General features: G+C 40.0%; 1 long non-coding RNA gene across 1 annotated transcript in view; it reads left to right on the forward strand.

Annotated features, from left to right (window-relative positions):
* The first annotated feature begins 6,459 nt into the window (after positions 1-6,459).
* Positions 6,460-23,924, forward strand: part of LOC125305521 — a 28,581-nt gene continuing 11,116 nt past the window's right edge. Inside the window, exons 1-2 of the long non-coding RNA XR_007195428.1 lie at positions 6,460-6,640; positions 6,784-6,848. This is a non-coding gene — a long non-coding RNA (uncharacterized LOC125305521). The remainder of the gene's footprint in view (positions 6,641-6,783; positions 6,849-23,924) is intronic.

Genomic DNA, 23,924 nt, shown 5'->3' on the forward strand with positions numbered 1-23,924 from the left:
AGAGAGAGAAAGGGACTGTGTCTGTACGGTATATCAAACATTTGTACTTGTTTGCATAGTCATGTGGTGCTGGGATTGTAATGGCTACACATCCAAATGATACCGTCTCCAAATCTCCAAATATTGCGTTAGCTGCATAGAGTACAAATATACATATCTGTAACAATTCTAAAGGTAATTGTGAGTACTGTATATGACTGCACGGTGCTGGTTGTGCATTTCTGATCACAACTGATAATGACCAAGGTAATTACAGCATGTCTCTCTGTCTACAGCTATATTAAATATGACTGTCATGGCGTTATTTCATAATTAAGTACATGGTACTCAGTAGAGTATATATCTCCATCAAGCTCACTGGACCTGTAACATATCCTCAGCCAAGGAGGGAAATTGCAGTGTTCCGGCAGTGATTCAAACATACAGTACTATTACAAGACTCAAATATACATAAAAATGTCCATGTCCATTTCATTGTACACTTGTTTATTTGTTTTTAGAAGAATTAGTAAAGCAAAACTGGCCTGACTTTTTTATGGAACTTCTTGGAAAGGAGAATACACTAGAGGTAGAGGAGAATGCTCTACAGGTAGGCCTACGTCTGGCGACCTTCCCATTCAAGCTGATGAAGCCAGCATGGGGCAGGCTTGACATAATGACAGACAGAAGAGTACAGTTAACAGCGTGTTGAACGCTACCGATAGCTGGCCTGATGACGTCAGTGTTAAAGGTGCAGTCAGGAATTTTACGCGATTTCAAGCCCATAACATTTTTTGTCACATTCATCAATCATCTCCTCACGACCGCTAGCTTCCCATTCTGTGATTACACTGTAAAAAACCCGGCCTCTGTAGGCAGCCCAGGCTCCCAAACAAAAACGAAACCCTGCGCGGAATTTCTCTGGGAACACTGCTACCTCTCTGGTGTTCTTAGTTAAAACAGAATGTACGTTTTTTTGCACAACAGTGTCTGCTAATAAATTTAAATATAAACATATACACAAACAAACACGAATTCACCTTTAAATGACATGGACATGTATTTTCTGGAATTGGAATTTGCATTTCATTGCATTTAAAACCTTAATTTACAAGAAAGATGTGTTTGCTGTACTTCCAAAAAGCTTCAGTGAGAGTTTAATGTACCAATTTAAGTTTTATTTCACTGCTGGCTGTGGCCCCTGTAACTCGATAGTGACTAGTATGGTATAGTATATATACAGTACTCTTTTGATCCCGTGAGGGAAATTTGGCCTCTGCATTTATCCCAGTCAATGAATTAATGAAACACACTCAGCACACAGTGAACACACAGTGAGGTGAAGCACACACTAATCCCGGCGCAGTGAGCTGCCTGCTACAGCGGCGCTTTGGAGGCAGTGAGGGGTTAGGTGCCTTGCTCAAGGGCACTTCAGCCGTTCCTACTGGTTGGGGTTCGAACTGGCAATCCTCCGGTTACAAGTCTGAAGCCCTAACCAGGCCCCAGTAGGCCAGGGCTGCCCGCAAACTGACTAAAACATCACTAGACCCATTCTCCATCTGAACTGAGATTTGAGAATCGGTTTGGGGTCTGCTAGGCTAGTAGCATTGGCCAAGGAAAAGCCCATTACATTTTGGAGATCAAAACTAAATTGTGGAGGTGTGTTATGAACACTTTAACTTGTAATGTTTGCAAAAGTAAATTGAAATTCATGCATGCACCCTGTGAATGCCATATGTCACAATGCTTCAGAACTTCAATTGATTCTTCCTTGGTCCATACTACACCTTCCCTCCTTTCATGAAAGTCAGGCCAATAGTTTTTTTTATGTTCAATCCTGCTAAGAAAACAAACAAATGTACACAGATTATCCACAGTGTCACTCATAACATTTGTGTACTTTTCATTTTCCACACTTGGAGTAAACACTTTTATTTATAGGAGAGAGAAAGTAACATTATTATAATTGACAGTGCACCATCTTGGTTACCACACGCCTTGTTGGATAGCTAGGATGTTAATAATGTATGGGCGCCCAACAGCATGGGTGTAGGTACTGTGTGTTTAAGCAATAAGCCTTGAGAGGCTGTAGGTTACACTGATTTTAGAACAGTTAGGCAGGACGCGCAAGCGGAGTGCCTTAAACCCCCTTTTATACCCCAGTGATATAAAACGAAACGCGGTCAAGGTGTATGTTTTTTGCTGGATTTTACAAAGGCATCGAACGCGACTCAGCCAATCATAATCAAGGACTGGAACTATCTGTTTTAGAATTGTGTGTTTGTTATCATCTTCATTGTGTTCTAATTCAAGAGCATTTAATTTATGTCAGCCTTTTCAAGCAATTAACAAGAAAGACAAGACTATGGTATACAGAAAGACAAGACTTGAGTAAACAACCTTCATTTAGCACAGGCAGAGATCATGCCCAACAATAGACTATCTATGCTTAGAGGCCTAACATCATCACAACAATATGAACTTTCCACTCAGACATGTTTATGAAACTCTTGAGACCAGTGAAAAACTGAAAATTAAAAAAAAAAAAAAATGTAGGTCTTTGAGGGTATGATTTATTACTTTTAAAACTTTACAAAACGTTATCCCATTCCCATATGCAATACATGCTGTTTGTGAATGAACATGCATTTGAAATTAAAATGAAGGACACAAATGTTGTAACGAGGCTACCACACAAAAAAATGGAACATACGAAACAGCATATTATGTCCAAATGAGTGTAATGAAGTCATTACATACCAAATTGAGGATGGAAAGGAGGCATTTGTTTGGTTCACATACAGAGAGAGAGAAAGGGAGCAATACAGAGCAATTATAACCAAGACAACAGTTGAAATCAAAATGCATTGTATACTATAATAAACTCTAGTTTGTGCCTTGACCTTAAAATCATTACACTGGCGGGCTACATTGCCATTCTGTCATGTGTGAGAGGCAATAGAACAGAGGTTGATTTGTTGAGTTCTTCTTTACATTTTTCTTTGATAACTACGTTCTTTGAAAACCAGCAGCTGATAATAATTGCATATATATTGTATAGATTTTTTTAAACCCAGAGCAAGGTGGGTTATGTGATTATATGTGTGTGCGGGTAAGAGTGATTGAGCATGTGTTAAAAAAAAAAGCACTGAAGAGTTTACATGAGCATTAGTGGCATCGTTCACCCTCCACCCCCCCTCCAACACACACACACACACACAATTAATGTTTTAAAAAAAGACACAACACAAAAAGAAATGATACGATTAGACAGGATGCAGTCTGACCACAGAATTACTGTTACTCAATTGACTCAAAGTCCTACCCTGGACAAGATCTCTCACAAAACTCACAGAACATCCTAATATCAAGTCTCAAGTTACAGTAGTGCTCACCACCTAATTGCACAATGGACAGTGTTAACATCTCGTCCTGTGTTTGTGAATACCTATTGAAGACAGGATGTTGAGGGAATTAAATGGGGTCATTCTATCAGAAACATTTGAGTCTGTGGCCTAGGCCTATTATCAACTACTCTGTTACTCTGATAGTGCAGATAGCCTAGTGCTCTCCCCTTCTATGTGTGTGTGTGTGTGTGTATAAGATTTGTATGTAAACAAACATAAAGAAATTAAGAAACATACATGTAAGCTACATACATTTTAAATGTAATATATGAAAATGATATGATAGGCCTATTATATTTTATCAGGATATAGGCTACTGTTTGTTGCAACCTGGTGGAGTATGCCGTTTTTCTACCGCTCTGAGTATGCCTACGCTCAGATTCACCGCCACATCCAAGCTGCTGAGAGGCCAGCTCAGCAATCCAATCGGGCCGGAGGACACTCCCTGGAGTTCTACACCACGGAACAGGACCTGCAGATCTTCACAAAAAACAGATTGTGCGCATGGGACCAGTCCTTCACATGGTTAGCAAATAGTGCAATTAACATAGCTGCTAAGTTATTTTAGACCAAGATAGTGTGTTTGTGTTGTGACTTCAGGCTAACTAGCTAGTAGCTTTGTGTGACATGGCAGTAGTGATTCAGTCCAGCTAGATTTGTATCTGGTTAACGTTAGCCTAGCCTGGCTAAATGTCCTTTGGGCAGAAAGTTCTACCATAAATAATTGGTCACATAGTTCAACAATATACAAAAATATGTTTGTGTTTTTTTGTCCTGAGAAGGGGAACCTCAAACAGGCAGCTAACAGCTAACTTCAGACATGCAATCTTTCGTCAGAAGTAGCCTACACTTCACGGTTAGTTAAGTGTTATCCTCAGCATTTGCACATGGTTTTCTGAAAACGTTAAGACCAGGGGTTTCCAACAGTAGCTCGATAGATAGATAGATACTTTATTGATCCCTAGGGGAAATTCAAGAAGCATGTAAATACATGGTATAGGCCTACTTACTAACATAAAAGCTCTCGGCGTGTCCATTTTGTCAAAGTAGCTCTTGGAGGGAAAAAAAGGCTCTCAGCGCGTTGTCCATTTTGTCAAAGTAGCTCTCGGAGAAAAAAAGGTTGGAGACCCCTGGTTTAGACGATTTTTTTCAAACTAACGTGTGTGTACTCTTGTTCACCCAATGACAGACTCAGAATGAAAGAAAGGTAGCCCAGTGGAATCAACTGTAACAAAGCAAAAGTGTTTTTTATGCATACTGTCCATTTTGAGTATTTTGCCTGACATTGTCAGCATTGAGAGAATGAGAATAAACATCAGCTATTAGGTACTCAAGGTCAAAGGTCATGGTCATATGGGGGTCATATATGTCCTAATGTTCTCCCTCCTGTAGCACTTGACACACCTGACCTGAGACTGAGGCTGCAGATAATTTGCTTCCATCTGGGTCTTGTAATTGTCTGCGTTTCTGTAATCCATATTATCCGCCTGGTGTAGGATTGGCCTTCCAGGCTTCACCAGGCCCAGGTGACTTGCCTGCAGGAATTAATGCTATGGTCTGCACATCGCACACCCATCACCCCCCGGCAAAACATTTGTCCGATGCCGGTTTTAGGTCTGTGCTTTGTTTAGCAAAAAAGTAGCCTACATAGCATAACATCCACAAGCTATAACAGGCTACAACAACAACGTCTACAATGACCTATTCATTTGGATAACTTTATACAGCCATATACAGGCTAAAGTTACCTTTAGTTTTGTTCTAGCGTACCGTAATGTCTGGCTTTAAACAGCTGTAATGCAGTCTAACGTTCTGACAAGCACACCAATTGCCTACCTTGTACTTGCCCATCTGGAATAACTCCTCTCGCTTTGCTGCCTCCATCCTTTCTATTTTCGTTGTTTAAACTTGTGACAGCCTATCCATGATAAGTATTTAGTTAGTGAATTAGCTCAACCATAAATAGATAGCCATATATAGATAGCTGAGTAAAAGAAAACAACAAGTAGCCTATTGCGTGCCTGCGTATTCGCTCTCCTGCTTAAAAAAATGTGTGCACGTTAATTTTGATTTGATTTGTGAACTTTACTTAATAGAAAATTGTAAATAGCCTGATGGCATGCAGCTAATGGTATACTGTGCATAGTTGGGAAGGTATGGTAGGCCAATTCGGTGTGAATACACACACACACACACACACACAAGGGAAATTTTCTCTCGTTGTTGAGTAACCTGATGGTACGCAGACGTACACCTGCAGGCGTGCCTGACCAGGCCCATGTTAGCCAGCATAACCTGTTTCCATATCACATGACAGGGACATGGGGTTGGACTTTGTGTGTGACACACCTGACAATTCAAGTTATTTTTTTCACTTTCAGACATGTTCTAAGGGATGATAAAAACAGAAAAGACAGATCTAATGCTTTTAAGTTGTCTACAGGAAGACATAAAATTGCCACAAACAAAAAAAAATTGTGTTTACACCCCATGTTATCTTTGCAGAAGTTGACCATTTTGACTCCCTCAGTTGATTTCTCTTTTATTTTTTTCCAACTTCAAACATGTCCCGAGGGGATGGTAAAAGAGAAAAGTTGGATCTAACACTTGTAAGCTGGTCACAATGTGGCATACTACTGCAGGAAAAATAACCAAATGGCTTATAGTTCATGCTGTCCTTCGAAAAGAGTAATGAAATTGACATTTTTATGGAAAAATCACCATTTAGGTCAATTTCAGAGCTGAATATAGAGAATTGCTCAAGGGATATCACCGAGCACCCTCCCTATTCTTATTGAATAACCCCTAGGCAACAAGAAACAGCAAAGAAAAAAACTTTCACCGACAAAACCAGGTTCACCAAGAAGATTCTCTCCTTTGGCTACCGGACTACAACACAACTCATCACAACACAATATAATACCGCACAATACATGATACAAAATACAAGAATACATATGTAACAGTTTATTGCTATAATAATAATAGAAATTGTATGGTGCAACAGAGTACAGGAGTGCAGAGTCCGTTTATGTCATAAACACTAGCTTCTTTTTGACCAATATCGCTTGGCAACGTCGCAAAAACAGCAGTTTATTTCCTGGCTTTGGAACAGATAGCATTCAAACTGCACCGGAGTTCTAACGAACCGTACCCCTGACCCTCGTTTTCTAGTGGACCCTGGTCTGGACCCTGCTGTTTTATTCCAAGTCTTTCCTTGTCAGGAAGACCATCAAATGGCTTTAGAAATCCGGGTAAACAATATCTGCATTGTCTAGCTGCCACCTTACACAGCTATATAGTGAGTTAGCTGGCTACAGCCTAGCTTAAAGTCCAGTGACACTGCACTTCAATGGGTTAACCATGTATGGTAAACTTTTGCATATTTATGTTGCAGAGAAAAATCATCAAGTTCTTCACAACAGAACACAACAGTGAAAATGACAGAACCAGGAGTAGAAGGTAAAGTGTTTTGAGAAATCCCTACAGTACTGCTGAAGTATAGATCCTGAAGGTCAGGGAGCTCACACAATGGAAAATACAAAAGACATTTCTTAAATGTTTGCAGTGACAGTGATATCTTAATAAGATATTTTTGTGGCCGAAACCCTACAACAACACCTAAACTCACCTAAAATAGATTATTGCTATTCTTTCTCATACAAATGCCCTGAAGGTCATTAATTAGAATGATTTTCTGTCTTTGTTGTTGACTCAAAATACCCAAACTTATTTTTTTTGTTACTTTTTTTTTTTTACCCTAACCAGTGTTACTAACTCAACCAACTTAGTTAATTCTCTAGTTACATCTTAAATCATGAAACATATGCAGTTGATAATCTGCAACTCTATAAAGACAGCCAATGAAATTGTTTTCTTTATAAAGAAAACACGTTAGTCCTCTGTGAAGCCTCCACACGTCTTATATATATATAATGTATCAAAGTCTTACACAGGCTATGTTTAGCTATCATCAACTATCATTAGCTGAATACCTCAACTGGCATTGTTCCCATTCTCCTTTTGCCCATTACCTTCAATTAGTGATAAGATTTTCTGGTAGTTACAAGTATCAGATAACATCAAATAATCTATTAATCCAGCAAAATGGAAATATACACTATTATAGCAGAAGAGAGAATATTACAATACCAAGAAAAACAGCAGGACAGAGAATAATGCAATAGCAAGAAACATCAGTAAAAAAGCAAGATATGATGATGCAGTAAGTAGAAAGACAACAACATATTTAAAACTAGAAAATGTAATTCCAGGGAATTACGAGTGCATGAAAATGCAAAAATGGCTGCTGAATGAAATATTGTTGAATATTGTCTAAAATATAATCTAAGTAAAAAGATGGAGGTCAGATAGAGAAAAAAGCTGGCGGGGAGCCATAATTGATGACAACTGACAGTTTAATTTTGATTTGATTTGTGAACTTTACTTAATAGAAAATTGTAAATAGCCTGATGGCATGCAGCTAATGGTATACTGTGCATAGTTGGGAAGGTATGGTAGGCCAATTCGGAGTGAATACACACACACAAGGGAAATTTTCTCTCGTTGTTGAGTAACCTGATGGTACGCAGACGTACACCTGCAGGCGTGCCTGACCAGGCCCATGTTAGCCAGCATAACCTGTTTCCATAGTTAAATTATTTTATTGCGAATTATTGTATTGAGGACTTATTTTTAAGTTGAAGTTGTGGGCAGAGGAAACAGTTGGCGGGAGTCATAGTTGACGACGACTGACAGTTGGAATGGCTGAACAGTTAAATAGTTGGATAGTTAAAATGGTTAAATGATTTAAAATGGAATTATTGTAGTGAGGAGTTTTACTTTGAAACAGTTGTGGGGAAAGGAAACAGTTGACGGGAGTCAAAGTTGATGACAACTGACTGTTGCTAGAGTAGTTATGGTGGTTGCTATGCTGGTTGCTAAGTTAATGTTGGTTGCTAGGTTTTAACTGTGAATGTAGTTGCTAGGCTGTTGCTAGGGTACTTGAAGTCATTGCTAGGTTGTTGCTAGGGTGTCCATGGTAGCTACTATCAGAAATAAAGGAGTTACTACAGTGGTTTGCTAGTATAATCATGTTGGTTGCCCTGGAAACCGACATAGATGCTTAATTTCAATGGTTGCTAAATTGGTTGCTAGGTAGGTGGTGGTTTAATATAGTAGGCTAGAGGCATAGTTGATGATAACTGACAGTTGGAATAGTTGAAAAGTTAAATAGTTGGATAGTTTAAATGGTTAAATTATTTAATAGGGAATTATTGTAGTGGAGACTTTTATTTTGAAACAGTTGTGGGCAGAGGAAGCAGTTGAACAGGATCTGTAGTCTTAATAGAGCCAGATTGTATGCTTAAAATGGAAATGAAGCAGTCAAATAAAACAGATGTCTATAGCACTAGTTAAATATTTAAATATACCATAAATACAAATAAAGTCAGAAATATGACCCGTTTTTCAGAATAAAGCACAAACAAGTTGCATTAATTTCAGCTGTGCGCAGCCATCTTTTCAGAAAATTATGACATCACAAGAATGGTTGGTACAACATTCTATGCTGTTTACACAGTGGCTGTCATAGCCTCACAGTTAGCTTACTGCCTCAACAAAATGGATATGGACGAATGGGATAGACCCACCAATGAGGACAGGCATCCAATTGCCTACGCTTTTGAGCCAGTAAGAGCAGTGGGAGTTTTAGTGCCCCCCACAGAGCCTGACTATGGAGGAGAAATAGATGATCGAGAGAGGTGTATCTGAGCGCACAGAAAACAATCGGTGGTGCTTATGTGGGGGTTGTGTCCCTATGTTCACTGACATGGCACACATGGAGAGTGTCTGCTGACAGGAAATGAACCTGGGACATCTCATCCAAAATAACAGATATATCACGTCCAATCCTACGTGCCAAATGCTATCATTAAAGCGAGACCTTGGAGGTCGTAATGCGGTCGCTGAGGGACATCCGAGCCGAAACACTGGAACGCCCAATAAACAGCAGTTAACCAACTAACACACTCTTGATAGGTTGTGCGGAGGGGGAAGGCTAGGGGACTACACTGATCACCTGAGACTACACTAATTTTTACACCCATACTCAGTTGTTCTGCAATGTATTATCATGGTAGAAGCTGTGATACAGTACTAGCATAGCATAACATAACAAGCACATACTGTAACTAGCATAGCATGAACCCTAAAATCTATGGTTGCTACAAGCGGCACATCCGTGCATTTATTTACTTAAAGTGAACAGCTTGTTATTTTATGTCAGCTTACATAAACAAATAAAAACTTAGACGCCTAGCCTACAGTCCATAAACAACGTCTACCCACAAAACCATGCCTGTCACAATCACAGACCTAGGCTACTACAGAGTAGCCTACACAAGTCAGACGTAGGCTAGCGTACCCACAACAAGTTCTCACCAGGTTCGCAAGCAAGGGCGCGGGAAGGGGGGTGCTGAGGGTGCTGCAGCACCCCTGCTGGCAGGAGATAGATTTTTAAAAATGATTATATATATATTTAAATAATTACTAATTCGCTGTCTGATATTATTTATATTTTTGTATGTGAAATGATTAGTCAAATAGCAAAAAAGGGTTATGGATAGGTTCGAATATAGGCTACTAAAAATTAACAGTTATAGAGACCAACGTGAATGTGATTCAGTTACTGTAAGAACCATAGCGTGGTTTCAGCTATGTGATAGCGATCAAGTGTGTAGGCCTACGGTTGATATAGGCCTACATATTCTATGCGATTTACACATCGGGGGTTTAGGGGTGGTATCGTCGGACATCTATTATTTTGTTATTCAGCACCCCTGGTCAAAAATAGGTTCCCGCGCGCCTGTTCGCAAGTCTCTGCAAATAGTTTCCACTACTACTTGAGCGAAACAAATGCAATCATCGATACTACTCAATCACAAAAAGAAACCTTTTACTCACACATGAGAAGTTTGCTCCCCCGAGTTTATTCACCAATTCATCAACGATGCAACTGCATTTTCAGGTCGCGGTAATCCACAAGTTGTGCGAGAACATCCAAACACATTATTGTAAATGAAGTTAAATCTAATTAAGTAGGCCTACTTTCTCTGATAGGCCTACAGGCTACACTACAGCGGCCCTTGTTCTTGTACAAACGCAAAAACAAACATCAACATAATTTGCGTTGGCATATTGAAATAAAATGAACGTCCGCTAATGGATAAAACATCCACGAACAAACGCTAACCATTCTGATGACGTAGCGCCTGCATATTTAAAACATGGCCGCGCCCTAGTGGCGAAAGTCGTTATTGACATGTCATTTTCCAGTGAAACTACTTGAATTTTGGGTTTAATGAAAATCCATGTATCTTCAAAAATGAAAAAGCAACCAAAAAATGGTCACAGTTCTCACTGCTTCATTTCCACTTTAAAGCCTGAGACAGACAGTTGCTGGAGGTGGCCGGAACACTTGGCATAGGATTCTAAGTGTCCTACTGTGATGTCATAATCACCAATGTTAAGTCTATAGGGAAATGTTTAGTAGTTTTTAATTAATAGTTCAAAAAGTATAAAAGTTACAAAGTTGAAAAATACATAGCTGAAGTCACCTAAGTAAGACCTACGCAACGCAGTTTGAACAAAGTTTCTACGTCAAACGGTTGAAGCTGAATTAAACGCACAAATACGTAGAAGAAAAATAATAAGAATAAATCGGAGAACAGTAGAGTGCATTTTCATGCCCTCTAATAAATCGGATAACACTTGAGTGCATTTTCATGCCCTCTAATAAATCGAATAACAGTAGAGTGCATTTTCATGCCCTCTAATAAGTCAATAAAAAAAAGCAGTTCATACCAGAGGTGGGACCAAGTCACTGTTTGGGAAGTCACAAGTAAGTCCCAAGTCTTAGCAGTCAAGTCCAAGTCAAGTCCCAAGTAAAGACAGAGAAGGGCAAGTCGAGTCCAAGTCCAAGTCACCTCAAAGCCAAGTCGAGTCCAAGTCCAAGTCCCAATCTTTTTCAAGTCCTGAACAAGTCATCAGGTACTCTTCACTTAATAATGCCATTATTAGACTATCGATCATAATTTTAACACATCAATCTAATCTACAGTATTTTTTTTTTATAAATACAGATTAAAATATGTTCAATGGTTTTGTCTTGAAATCTTTTACGATATATGCATGCGCATACCTGTGAAATATACGCATGAGCATACCTGAGTAATCTGTACGAAACGGATAGCTACAAGACACTCATAGCAGCAAAATTGTATTGTTTTTCCAAATTGCGGTGTCCACTGTAAGGATGAGTACTAATTTGACTGATGGCATTTCACTATGTTAGGCCACAGATTTGCCTGCAAACAATTTATTAGGCTGTCTGCCAGTGGCGACTCATACTGGAAGCCAAGGACATGGTTAATGATTACAATAAATGGTGACGAGAAGAATCGTCACATAGGCTACATTAGTAAATTGCTGCAGTTAAATATTTTACGTTTTTATTAGGGCTGTCAAACAATTAAAAAAAAAACTAATTTCTCATATTTTGAAATGAATTAATCTAGATTAATTGTGATTAAAGCTTCTGATATGGCATATTAAATACAGCATAAAGCATAACATTACTGAGTAACCACAAAGGTAAAAGTAAAACACTTCTATTTATTTAAAGGATAATAATGACAAAGTTTGTAAAAGGTGCACTGTCACTTTAAGCCCATTGTGTGCCACTGTCCACACGTTCTCCTAATGATGTTTTTTTACCAGCTCCATTCAAATATAGCTATGGCTAGCCTAGTCCACAAACTCTAACATTGTTTGTGCCACATGTATAGCACAATACTACAACGATACGCATGATATTAAGTTGGCACAAACAGCTTTCATTCTTTTGGAAATAAAAGCATGTAATGACATGATGCTTGCTAGACATTTTCTGTTTGCAATTAAAAGTGAATTATGAGCCTGGTATAGCCAGTAGCCACCTAGCTACGTGGAATGCGCTTCAATCGCATAATATCATGTGCTTCATGTAAACGAATTATTGAAGACTTCAAGACTCACCAGTTCCATTACACAAAAGCAAAGACAACTCTTCATATTCTTGTCCATTTGCAGCCTATGTCAAAGTGCCCTGGCTCTCACAGTTTATAACAGTAGTGAGTACCGGATAAATCCGCAATTTCCTTTAATCTCATCTTTGTTTCCTTCATGATTTCCCTTCATAGGCCCACGTTTCTCTCCCTTTCGTGCGCGCTCAATTAAATGGAGTAGGCCGCTAGCATACGTTCAAGTTGGATCATCCTTATGTAACATGCTGTTGATACATTTTGACATTGTAAACGTTCTCTAACAAAAATGCAAATCAGTTTGCAGTAAAGCTAATATTTATTTATTATTGGTCCTTCCTCTGTCTCTTGGTGCCCTACACACAGTGCGTGATGCGTGGTGGTAACAGCAGCACTGATCACTGTGCTCTGCCTGTTTGTGTCCACTATGTGTATTTTGTTTTTTTTCGTTATGCAGGTGAAAGCATCTCTGGGGTGACTGGTCCACGATCAGGAAATTCATTTTTTGACTCGAGACCTGTCAAGTCATTACAAGTTAAAGAGGCAAAGTCCGAGTCAAGTCTCGACTGAATAGTATTCAAGTCCAAGTCGAGTCGCAAGTCATGCCGAATTTGATCAAGTCGAGTATGAAGTCATTAAAATCATGACTCGAGTCTGACTCGAGTCCAAGTCATGTGACTCGAGTCCACATGTCTGGTTCATACTATCTGACACTGAAAAGTGGTGTAAGGTTTGACGGCAGGCAGAAAGGACCTGCATATATACAAACTGTACAGTACACACACTTTTCAAACAACATGTACAGTAATTATATATCAGTAACAGACTATTTGTAATCAGAAAATTCTGTCTTGTCATTGTGAACATGCTCAGAAAGGTTGGTATGCAAAATAGGCTGATTTGGCCTAACATATATTTTAGTTTGAAGACCATGTCCCTGGTCTACATTTGGAAAAAATAATCACAACTGTATTGCTTCACAACAGAAGGTTCATTTGAAAACCTTTAAATTTCAAGTCATTAAACTATTTCTGAATGAATCAGCTTCAGATGTTTACTCTTGAAACAGAGAAGCACGGTCCTCAGAACATAGACATTTCGTCATGGCCCTCACAACTACATACATTTGTCTGTACAGTGTGTGTGTGTGTGTGTGTGTGTGTGTGCTTGCCTCTGCCCTGGTTGACCTTGCACCTCACACAGCACAATGAGATTACATGTTTGTGATGTTCATCTCGCAGAGACATATTCAAGGCCCATTTATTTGGAATTGCTTTTAGTGTAATTCAATAAAAGGCTTTTTTTCATTTATTTCCATGGTGAAATTTCTGCTGAGACCATTCAGTGCAGCGCTTCCTTCATTAGTGGTAATAATAACAACAATAATAGCAATAACAATTTGAAATTCACTTATTACAATGATTCGCCTCCTCCTCATCATCATCAACATCAATAACATCAAGGTTTATATCTGACAAGGATGGGCATTAGTCCTTTATAGAAATGATTGAATCACCCCCATGTTAGAGAGCCCCAAAGAAATGCATCAGCACAAAGGGGAATATGGAGTCGAGACACAAGACATTATTACATTCACTGTGATCTTATTTCAGAAGTAGATTAAGCTCTCACCCCATGCATAGCGTCTGCGCCTCATGCACTTGTACTGCAGCCTAAAACCTTTAGTAGCTTAGTTTTCAGGAAATATAACTGTCTGACCCTGGTTCTAAGATCTACACCTTTGAAAAAGAGATAAAAAGCTGAGTAAGAGAGGGAAAGGAAATGAAAATGACAGAGGAGCCATTTTAACTGGAATATGGAGGAAACAACAGGACCCTTTGATCATATTTTTTTACCACCCAGAGACAACTGGCCATCAAGATGGAGCCTCTGGCGCTCATCATGGCCACAGCTTTTCCGTGATCTCAGCAAGCGAAGCAGCCTCCAGAACACACACAGACACACACACACACACCAACACCACCACCATAGACGTGAGTAGGAAAGAACGCAAAAAAAGTGAGATAAATATTTGAATATTCTCAGACACTCCCTAAACCAGCTTAAATTGGATCATTTCATTGAGCCTGCTCTGCCCTGCCAAAATGCCAAGAGAGTGTGGGTCTTGGCGGGGGGAAGCTCCCCTGATTAGCCCCCTGGCCCTGCCCACCCTCCTGCGCTATCTGCTGACACAGAGTCTAGCCCCGGGCCCCAGTGCCATCCCCGGCCAGCCTCCTGCTGGGAGCGCTGGAGAGGGCCCAGCACTAACACTGGCCACTGAGCTCGGGCTTGGGCATGGGCTTTCTGTTACAGGACCTACCAGCCACCATTCACCCCATCTGTGCCCTACATCCCAGACAAGTGGGGTCTTGACACTGTGACGCTTGTTGTTAATGTGTCGTGGACAGTATTTCAAGGGTCTCTTCAGTGTAGCAAACTTGACTAACTTTGCTGTGGTACCTAAAATATTCCTGGGGTGGAGTTGGAAACAAAGACTCACAAATACTATTGTGATATTAGTATTAATTGTGATATTTATTAGATATGATGACCGTTTTGATATGACAGGCTTAATGTAATTCTTGAAATACTTGGAACTTGGATGGCATGTTGTGACCTACCTCATTGTGATACCCATATCCAGTCATTTTTATATATTTAGGGCAACATTTGTTGTTATCTAACCATTACTCTCTTTTTCTAGTTTCATATTTCATATGCCTTTGAAAAAATTATTAACTTCTGTTAATGCTAGCTAGCATAGCGGTCATATAGGGATTGTCAAAGTTATTTTTCAAAGTTATCATCAACTTCCTGAATTTTTGATCAACGATTCCTGGGACACCGAGACACCGGGGTACATGTCGCCCCAATAGACTTTCATGGAAACCCCTCGCACTGGGCCCCCGAAACCCGAAAAATGCTTATTTTTCCTAAATAACTTCCTGAACCGTGGCACAGAGGATGACAACATGGTATGTTGGTCTCAAGGGCCCGCGTGATCCTAGCCCATAACCACTGATTTGTGATTTGTACCCTCTCGGTAAAATGCAATATTATACTGCTTTAATTATCGGTATCGGCATTTATAACTTTATTTCATTTACTTCATTTATAACAAATATTTTGAAATTCAGTAAAGGAAAACCGCATATTGATCCTTCATTTAGGCTGCATTTCCAGTAGGCCTATTGGCAGATTGTGCAGCATCTTTGTTCCACTTCAGTTCCTACAACGATGACAACGTTAGCTTATGGTTTCACAGCTTTATGGCTTGTGTGTATTCATGGTAGGATTTTCACGTGAAATGTAATTCCCATTTCTTCTTGAAGCCAAGATAAACCGGAGAATGTTTATTGGACATGCTTGTTTTTTACTGCAGTGACGTTAATCTTAGAGCAATTGGTCACCAGCTGAATGTTATGTCCAAAGGTAAAATAACATCAATGTAAGCATTGGTTGAGCTAGTTATCAGTATCATTATTAGTTTTCTGCCAACTCTTGGTTCCCTGATTTAATAATGACAAAAATCTTAGGGAGTAACCTAATATAATATAAAACTGCTGCTTGAAACAAAAAGATGGTTTCTGATCAACAGTCAATCAGAATCCCTCTCTTTGTCCTCTCTGGTTTATCAGGTAGTAGTAATACATTTTTATGGTGTGTGGAGGTGCACAGAGTTGTTTTGTCAACAGACGTGGAGCAACCACAAAACTATGTTCTCCTCTAATCATATCTTTGTAGCAGTCTTACACAGTTGATTCTGCCAAGAAGTTGCCAAGTAGAAACTGTTGTATTTCCTTGGACCTGGCTACATTAAAGGACAATATTGTGTACAATTTTGGAATTTAAGAGTAGACTAAAGGATTATCTTTTAAACGCATATACATAATTTAGACCATATTTATGCCTTCATGCAGCTGGGATAAGCACATCTGGATCATGAGTATAGTAAATTTACAATCACCTTTTCAATGATATTTAGAAACACAGATTTAGTGTGGGAGTGTCTTTGCTGTGCAAACAACCACCATGTATTAATCTCCTCTTTTCCAGCTGTGATGTTTAAACAAAATTAAGTCAAATACGAAGTTTGGCAATGGTGCTTGTCAGCAGCAATATTAAGTACACAGTGTCCTCTTAATTTTCTCTCTTGTTTTGGTTAACTTTGTGAGGCACATTTGACATTGACCAACTCCTAGGCAGGGTTGAATGAAGGAGTGTTGAATTAGTATTTGAAAAGAGAATGCATCAAATGTATAAATATAAGTATATATACTCTTTTGATCCTGTGAGGGAAATTTGGTCTCTGCATTTATCCCAATCCGTGAATTAGTGAGACACACTCAGCACACAGTGAACACACAAGGAGGTGAAGCACACACTCATCCCAGCGCTACTACAACAGCGGCGCTCGGAGAGCAATGAGGAGTTAGGTGCCTTGCTCAAGTTCACATTCATATGTACACATTCACTTGCTTATTATCTGAAAAAAAAAGAAATAGGTAATTTATTGACAGCTAGAAAACGCTTTAATCCTTTAAGTTATCATCCAATCGTATTAGATTTAAATGCTATCCACAAATGCTGCAAAAGCTGTACAAAAACTTGAGACTGGAACAGGACTTTACTGTGTGCAGCCTGTGAAGTATTCTTGGGTGTTAATTGACCTTGTTTGAGTGTATCTGAGCCTGGCCTTGAGAGCTTCCTGCTCGAGTATGAGCCACAAGGGTCACATGACTAGTCACTCTCAGGTCCTCGTTAAAGGGCTTTAACAGAAAGAGGAGAGGTTTGGATGCTGTGCTTGACCTGTGGCAGCTTGGCTTAGAGGTTAAGAGTGGGTGACACTTTTTCTCTGAAGGAGTTTTGTTTATGGGTATGTGTGTTGTGTGTGTGTGTGTATATGTCTGGTCTCATTTTCCATGGTGCGGTCTAATTTTATAACTACCAAGGCTTAAGTAGACATTTGAACTTCAAATAACATTCAGAAACAGATGGTCAGAGGCGCAAAGTTTATAGACATTAAAGGCAGGCCAGTCCATATTCACAATGGCATGATTTTGTGATCAATCAAACACTGAGCGCTGGGCGCAAAAGGGTTGTTCTTATGTTTCTTAAAGGTGCTCTAAGCGATGCTGGGTAACGTCACTTCTGTTGACTTTCAAACAAAACAGAGAGCTAGCTCGCTACTTCCTCCCCCTCCCTCCCATGCTGCTCTCGTGCAATTGAAACTCCTAAACGCGCATCTCGTCTGTGATTTGCTGGAACAGTTTGTTATGTTTTTATGGGCTAGGTTTGCCCAGGTTGTTTTTGTTGCCGTTTTTGGAGCCTGGGCTGTCCACAGAGATCGCGTTTTTTTACAGTGTATTCAGGACACAGACAGCTAGCTGTTGATGAAGTGATGTTTGCAGTAAGTGACATAAAATGTTTTAGCCTAAAAAATGTGTGGCATCGCTTAGAGCACCTTTAATCTGTCATGGGTGTGTTTTGAGCATAACATCCTTTAAACCAGGGGTATTCAATTAATCTTCAGCGAGGTCCAGTTACGGAAAATTACCTCAAGCAAAGGTCCGGAGCATCATAATGTTTTACGTGCGTGTTTAGGCTATGTATATGTATGTATGTATAGGATGGATGGATGGAGCCTAGTTGTAGATAGATAGATAGATAGATAGATAGATAGATAGATAGATAGATAGATAGATAGATAGATAGATACTTTATTGATCCCCAAGGGGAAATTCAAGAAATAGAAGATTGTAGGCCTAGGCCTAATGTTTAATGTGAAATAAAATAAGTAGCCTAAAAGGCAACATTCGAAATGAGGAGAAATAAGGCAAGATAAGAGTAGCCTAATTGGGGAGAAAAACTGAGTAGCCTTGGCAATTTTTAAGATCTTAACGTGAACTTAAAATAAAATTTGAGCTGAGACAAGGATGGATATTCCACAGCTGGTTCCTTGAACCCATTAATTAGCAAGTTTAATTTTTTTTTTTTTTTTTTTTATATGTTGACCCGAAATCCTGGAAACCCAGGAATATCACGTTGTTGGGCAGTGAATGCATGTAGGCTTAACTAGATTGTGGTGGATCAATCATATTGCCTTCTTAAATCGTAAAATATTCTGGGGTCTCAGTTCACTGTTGAATATGGGCCTAGCCTACCCTATGCTTGCTCAAAATATATGCTTTGTCTAGTAGAGGTGCTTCAAACTGGCGCTTAAAATCGCCTGTCTCAGAATATATAGAAGAGGTCCAGGGCAATTCCGCGCAAAACTGTTACATCCATATTTAGTTGGCGTTACAGACGTGACAGTTTTGCGTGGTAGGCCTATTGCCCCCGTATCGTTATATAATGCTCTGTTCTCGCTGTCTAGCTTTCTCCTCTTTGAGCAATCGATGATTTGAAAATAACTTACTTATCGTTAACTTAGATATCCATCTGATTGTTTCTCGTCCCGACTCCTATCCTCGCTCGTTTCAGGCTATCAGTCTCTTCTCCATAGTAGGCTACTTTACTCATTGACTCGACTTTATCAGAATTCACAGATTTCACTGGCTGAGTAGCAGCAAGCGAAATGATGGTTCCTGAAGCTCCTGAAGTAAATGCTGTTGTCCTAACCAACGAAATATTTAGCGCAGCTTTGAAATCTTACGTGAAAATCTAAATTAGGCTATTATGGTCTGGGTCCGGATAGGATCACGTCACGGTCCGGACTCGGACCGTGGTCCGCCATTTGGTGATGGCTGCTTTAAACCAATGAGAATGACACCTGTTATTCCCCTTAACAGCAAGCTGCGCAACTTCAAACAGCGCATCGGTATTTTGATAGTCAGTGGTGCATTTGAAGGAACAAGTATTCCACTAAACCTTGCTTTGCTAAAACCTGTTTGAGACTAGCAGCCTGAAAAAAGCTTATCTTACCCCTATAGGGCCCCATCATGACAGTCAAGTGCATGGTCACTGGCGAATAGTTTAAACAAATTTCGGGGTTTGTCCAGTCCATATTGGGTCCGTCCGGCGCACGGCGCAAGATGGTGGGCCTTATGTGTCAGTCATGGGTGTGTTTTGGGCGTAACATCAAACCAATGAGAATGACATCTGTCATTCCCTTTACCAGTACGGAACGCAACTTCAAACTGTGCATTGGTATTTTGACAATCAGTGGCGCATTTGAAGGAATCTGCTTGCACACAAGACGGTTTAGCCTTCACACATTTGCACTCACATAGTATAGTATAGTATAGTATAGTATAGTATACTCTCCTTATGCTACAGACCTTTTATTTATTTTCTTATTTCATCACACGTCAAAACACACACACACACACACACACACACACACACACACACACACACACACACACACACACACACACACACACATCTGACTTTCTACAACTTTTGCACATCTCCATAGAACTTTTTATTTATTATTTTTTGATTTCTCCTCCATCTATCTATCCATCCATCTATGTCCTTGATTGCCTAGCCTTTCTGCCAACCCCCCCCCATCCCCATCCCCAACACACACACAAAACACACACACTTACATCATCACTGTCTTCACCTCACATACATACTGCACACTGCTTGCTACAGTAAGCCTCCTCTACATACTTGCTGCACACTGCCCCCCTCCCTACATACACAGCACATTGTCTTCAGGATCTTCTCCAACACACATCCTCTACATACTTACAGCACACTGCCCCCACCTACCCACACACACACACTACACACACACACACAGTCACTGCTCCACTCCCACACACACACACATCTTCACTGTCATCACTCACATACATCATACATACAGTACTCTGCTTGCAATAGTAAGTCCCTTCATCATACTTGCAGTACACTGCCCCCCCCTACACAGCACATTATTTCATCAGGAAGCTTCTCCAACACACATCCCCAACATACTTACAGCACACTCCCCCCATACACAGCACATTGTCTCATGAGGAAGCTTCTCCAACACACACATATTGCACACTGCCCTCTCCCCACATACACTGCACACTATCCCATCTCCCCTGTCATCCCCCCAACACACACACCAAGACCCCTGGCAGTTGGGTTAGCCCCTTGAGCCGTGGATCTGCCCAAGGTTTCTTCCTTGGTAAGGAAGTTTTTCCTTGCCCCTGTTGCTCTTGGGTGCTCCTTGTTGGTGCCCCCCCCCCCCAATCCCAATCCTCCCCCACCTTTCTTATGCAGCCCTTGCAACTTAATCTACTAAACCCCTCTTCTACTGCACTTCTACCCCCATAAATGCACAAATAGGCTGACACCAGACATAATTTCACTGCATTTCTTACTTCCAGCAACTATATGCATGTGACAATAAACTTCCTTGTATCCTTGTATCCTTGTATCCTAATAAGCCTTGTGTCACGCTTTGTGCTACCTTGCGCCGGGTGCTTGATAGGGCCCAAAATGTCAATGAATGGTCATACATCGTCGCCAACCTGAAAAATCTCTCTTTTTCACAGCCTAATGTAGGCAGGTATGACTGATTGATACAGAACTTTCAATCAAATACTACATCTTTCCTTTTCATGACCATCGTTCACCCATCAATTAGTTGCATGTAATTGCCTCATTACGTTTCTCTCAGTGACAGGTATTAATGCTCCCACTCTCTTGTCATGAAAGTCTTGAGGTGGTGTTGATTCTGTTCTAAATATATTTTTGATTTCAGGTATTATAAATAATTCAGTAATTTCATATGTATATATTTTTTGTTTTAACAAAAGTTTGCCTGGCACTGACAATGATTGATTTTTGTATATGTTTTGATCCTGTTGTGATCTTTTGTGTGACTTGTGCCTGAGTAGGTCATTAGATGGTATGTCTTTAACTCTAAACAACAGTGAACTATTCAGTAAGGTACAGACAATGAAGTATGCTGTACAATAAAGAATGGAGTACTGATATTTAGCCTCAGTTAATGACTTCATGCTATAATGGGCATGTTGTATGGTAGTAGTGTAAGCAATTAATTAGATCAATTTGAACAAGTTAGTAAAAGTGAAATTAGAATTAGAGCTGTTGTATTTCTTTTAAAAATACAGAAACGAAACATGAAAAAATATACTGATTGTGACTTTTATGTCAGTAAAGCTTACATTCTCTTTGAGTGTACAGTAGATAATTTACAAAGATCCTGTGCTTTTAATACTTGTGTTTGCCAGTAGTCTTGTGACTTCTAGAGTCTTTATTGGTCAAGCTAAATGTTTAACTGCAAATAGAACTTGACCCACAGAGATAAGTTTTTAGAATAAAAAAATCTTACCGCAAATCTTTACAGCAAAAAGATAGGTTACATAAATGTTTTTTTTTTTGTCTGAGAGCTTTTAAGTATTCTAATTGTGTTATGCCTTCAGTTTGAGATCCAAATCATCTGTGTGCAGGTTGTGCTTAACTAACCAAGGTTTTTCTCACTGCTACAGACATGCATCACAGACTGTGATTCAGGCCCCTTGAACGTTGGTGTTGTCTGAAGAAAATCAATCAGTCATGCATTTCTCAATTAACTTCTACTTAAGCTGTTAGAAAACTTCTGAAAGTCAGTTGGCGTTCGTAAAACAAGACAACTTCACAACAAGCATCTGGTACAAAAGTTCAGCATTTCTGAACACTCCTCTGCTTGCTTTCCTTGTTGCGGAGCAGATCAATGTCTAGACATACATCTGTTTTGGTGCCCCCCTTTAGTTTTCATGGAAGACTGCGCTGAGCAGCACCGAATGTGTGCTTTTCTCTATTTGCACAAGCTCATTTGCAGGGGAGCAGGATCCTTCAGCGAGGGGTGTATGAATAACAAATCAACAATCTGTTAAAATCAGCTCAGCACTCCCCTCCATCAAATGCTGGTGGGTCAGCGACAGCTATTGTCTCTTATTGCTACAAAAGCAACCAGCCTTTCATGTGAGTGGGAGAGACAAAAGACTGCTCATGTCTGCGCGGTGTGTGATGCTGCTCATGGCTGCTCATGCCCATGATGTTGCTCGTGGTATCTACGCCTCATGCAGGGTGTGTGAGTCCTAACAAGACAAGAACACACAAAAGACACAAACACACTGAAGTACAGTCTGCTACACACATGGCTAAAACTTTTTAATGTCTATCTTTCTGTAATCAGGCAGGCATTTAATGTGATGCACATTGTAGCGCCACAAAAATATGGGATTAGAACTAACATTGGACTGTTCTTATTCCTAATTCAAATGAATTATTTAATTTAATGAATTAATTCTTTTTTTTTTTTTTTAAGTTTTTCATGTGATCATTACTAGCAGAATGCAAGGCCATCTTATTACATTGTATATTGGAGAGGAAAGGGGTAAAAAGTACTTATTGGATTCTCACATGGGGTTAGAGGCTAAATTAGCATTGTACATCAGAGAGTATTTCTGATGACATATGTCAACATACAGTATGTGTGTAAATGGGGCAGAACTGAAACATTCCAAGTATGGTATAGCTATGTAAATGATGGCTTCAGGCCCTTTCACAAGAGGCTTTAAACACAGATATCGACACTTGTATTTTCATATGAAGTGTTAGGGATTAAAATAGCGTTGATACATACACTGGTAGGTTGATTGCAGTGGCCATGTATAATTGAAATTGCACAAATTCATAGTGACATTCTGTGTTTATTTAAAAAAAAATAGCTTATGACAATGCAGTGGGGCTGAAAAATGGGGTCTATTGAAAAAAAATAAATAAAAATAAAATGCCAAACCATAAACAACAGCGTTATGGGAAGTGATCCACAGCTTCAGTATAGAAAATACAATAAATTGTCTCCAGCTCTAATATACAAAATACAAAAAGCGAGCTGCCACCTTAGAGCACAGCTCTTCAAAAGCCGACAAGCTTCTTCCCTAACTTTTTCTTACTTTCGACTTTATGCAGGCACAATTCCGTGAGGCTGACACATGTCCCCCACGAGTGTAGGAACGCAGCTATTGTTGTGAGTGATTGATCAGGCCTTGGCATGCCCGCGTCTGCCTCATGCCCAGAAATCTGCGTCCCCAATTCCTACAGCTTTGTTTGGCCCTTCCTGCCTCCTCAGCTTACCCGGTGGCTTCCTCCAATGTTTCCCACTGTCAGTCCAAACCAGACCCGTGGATTTCTCCCCGCTCCAACTTGTGACCGCGTTCCTTACTTTAGATTGACCCCCCTGATCCTCCTTTGTGTTTAGGCAGAGATTAGGGTGAGCAAGTGAGCGAGCGAGGCAGGGGCGTGAGTCTGCCAGCCGCCTGGGAGAGCAGAAGCCGAAGCCTTCCCTAGGCTGCTCATGCCTGAAGCGTCCCTGCTCCATCCCCGCCATCCCCACTCACTTCGGCCCAAGCCAGTCTATATGACTTATGGAGTTTGGGCCTCGTACTGCCAATCCCACTTAGAGTGCATTTTTCTGATAAACAAAAGCACATTCAAGCTTTAG

The sequence above is a fragment of the Alosa alosa genome, chromosome 13 (assembly GCF_017589495.1).
Source record: "Alosa alosa isolate M-15738 ecotype Scorff River chromosome 13, AALO_Geno_1.1, whole genome shotgun sequence".
Classification (NCBI taxonomy): Eukaryota; Metazoa; Chordata; class Actinopteri; order Clupeiformes; family Clupeidae; genus Alosa; species Alosa alosa.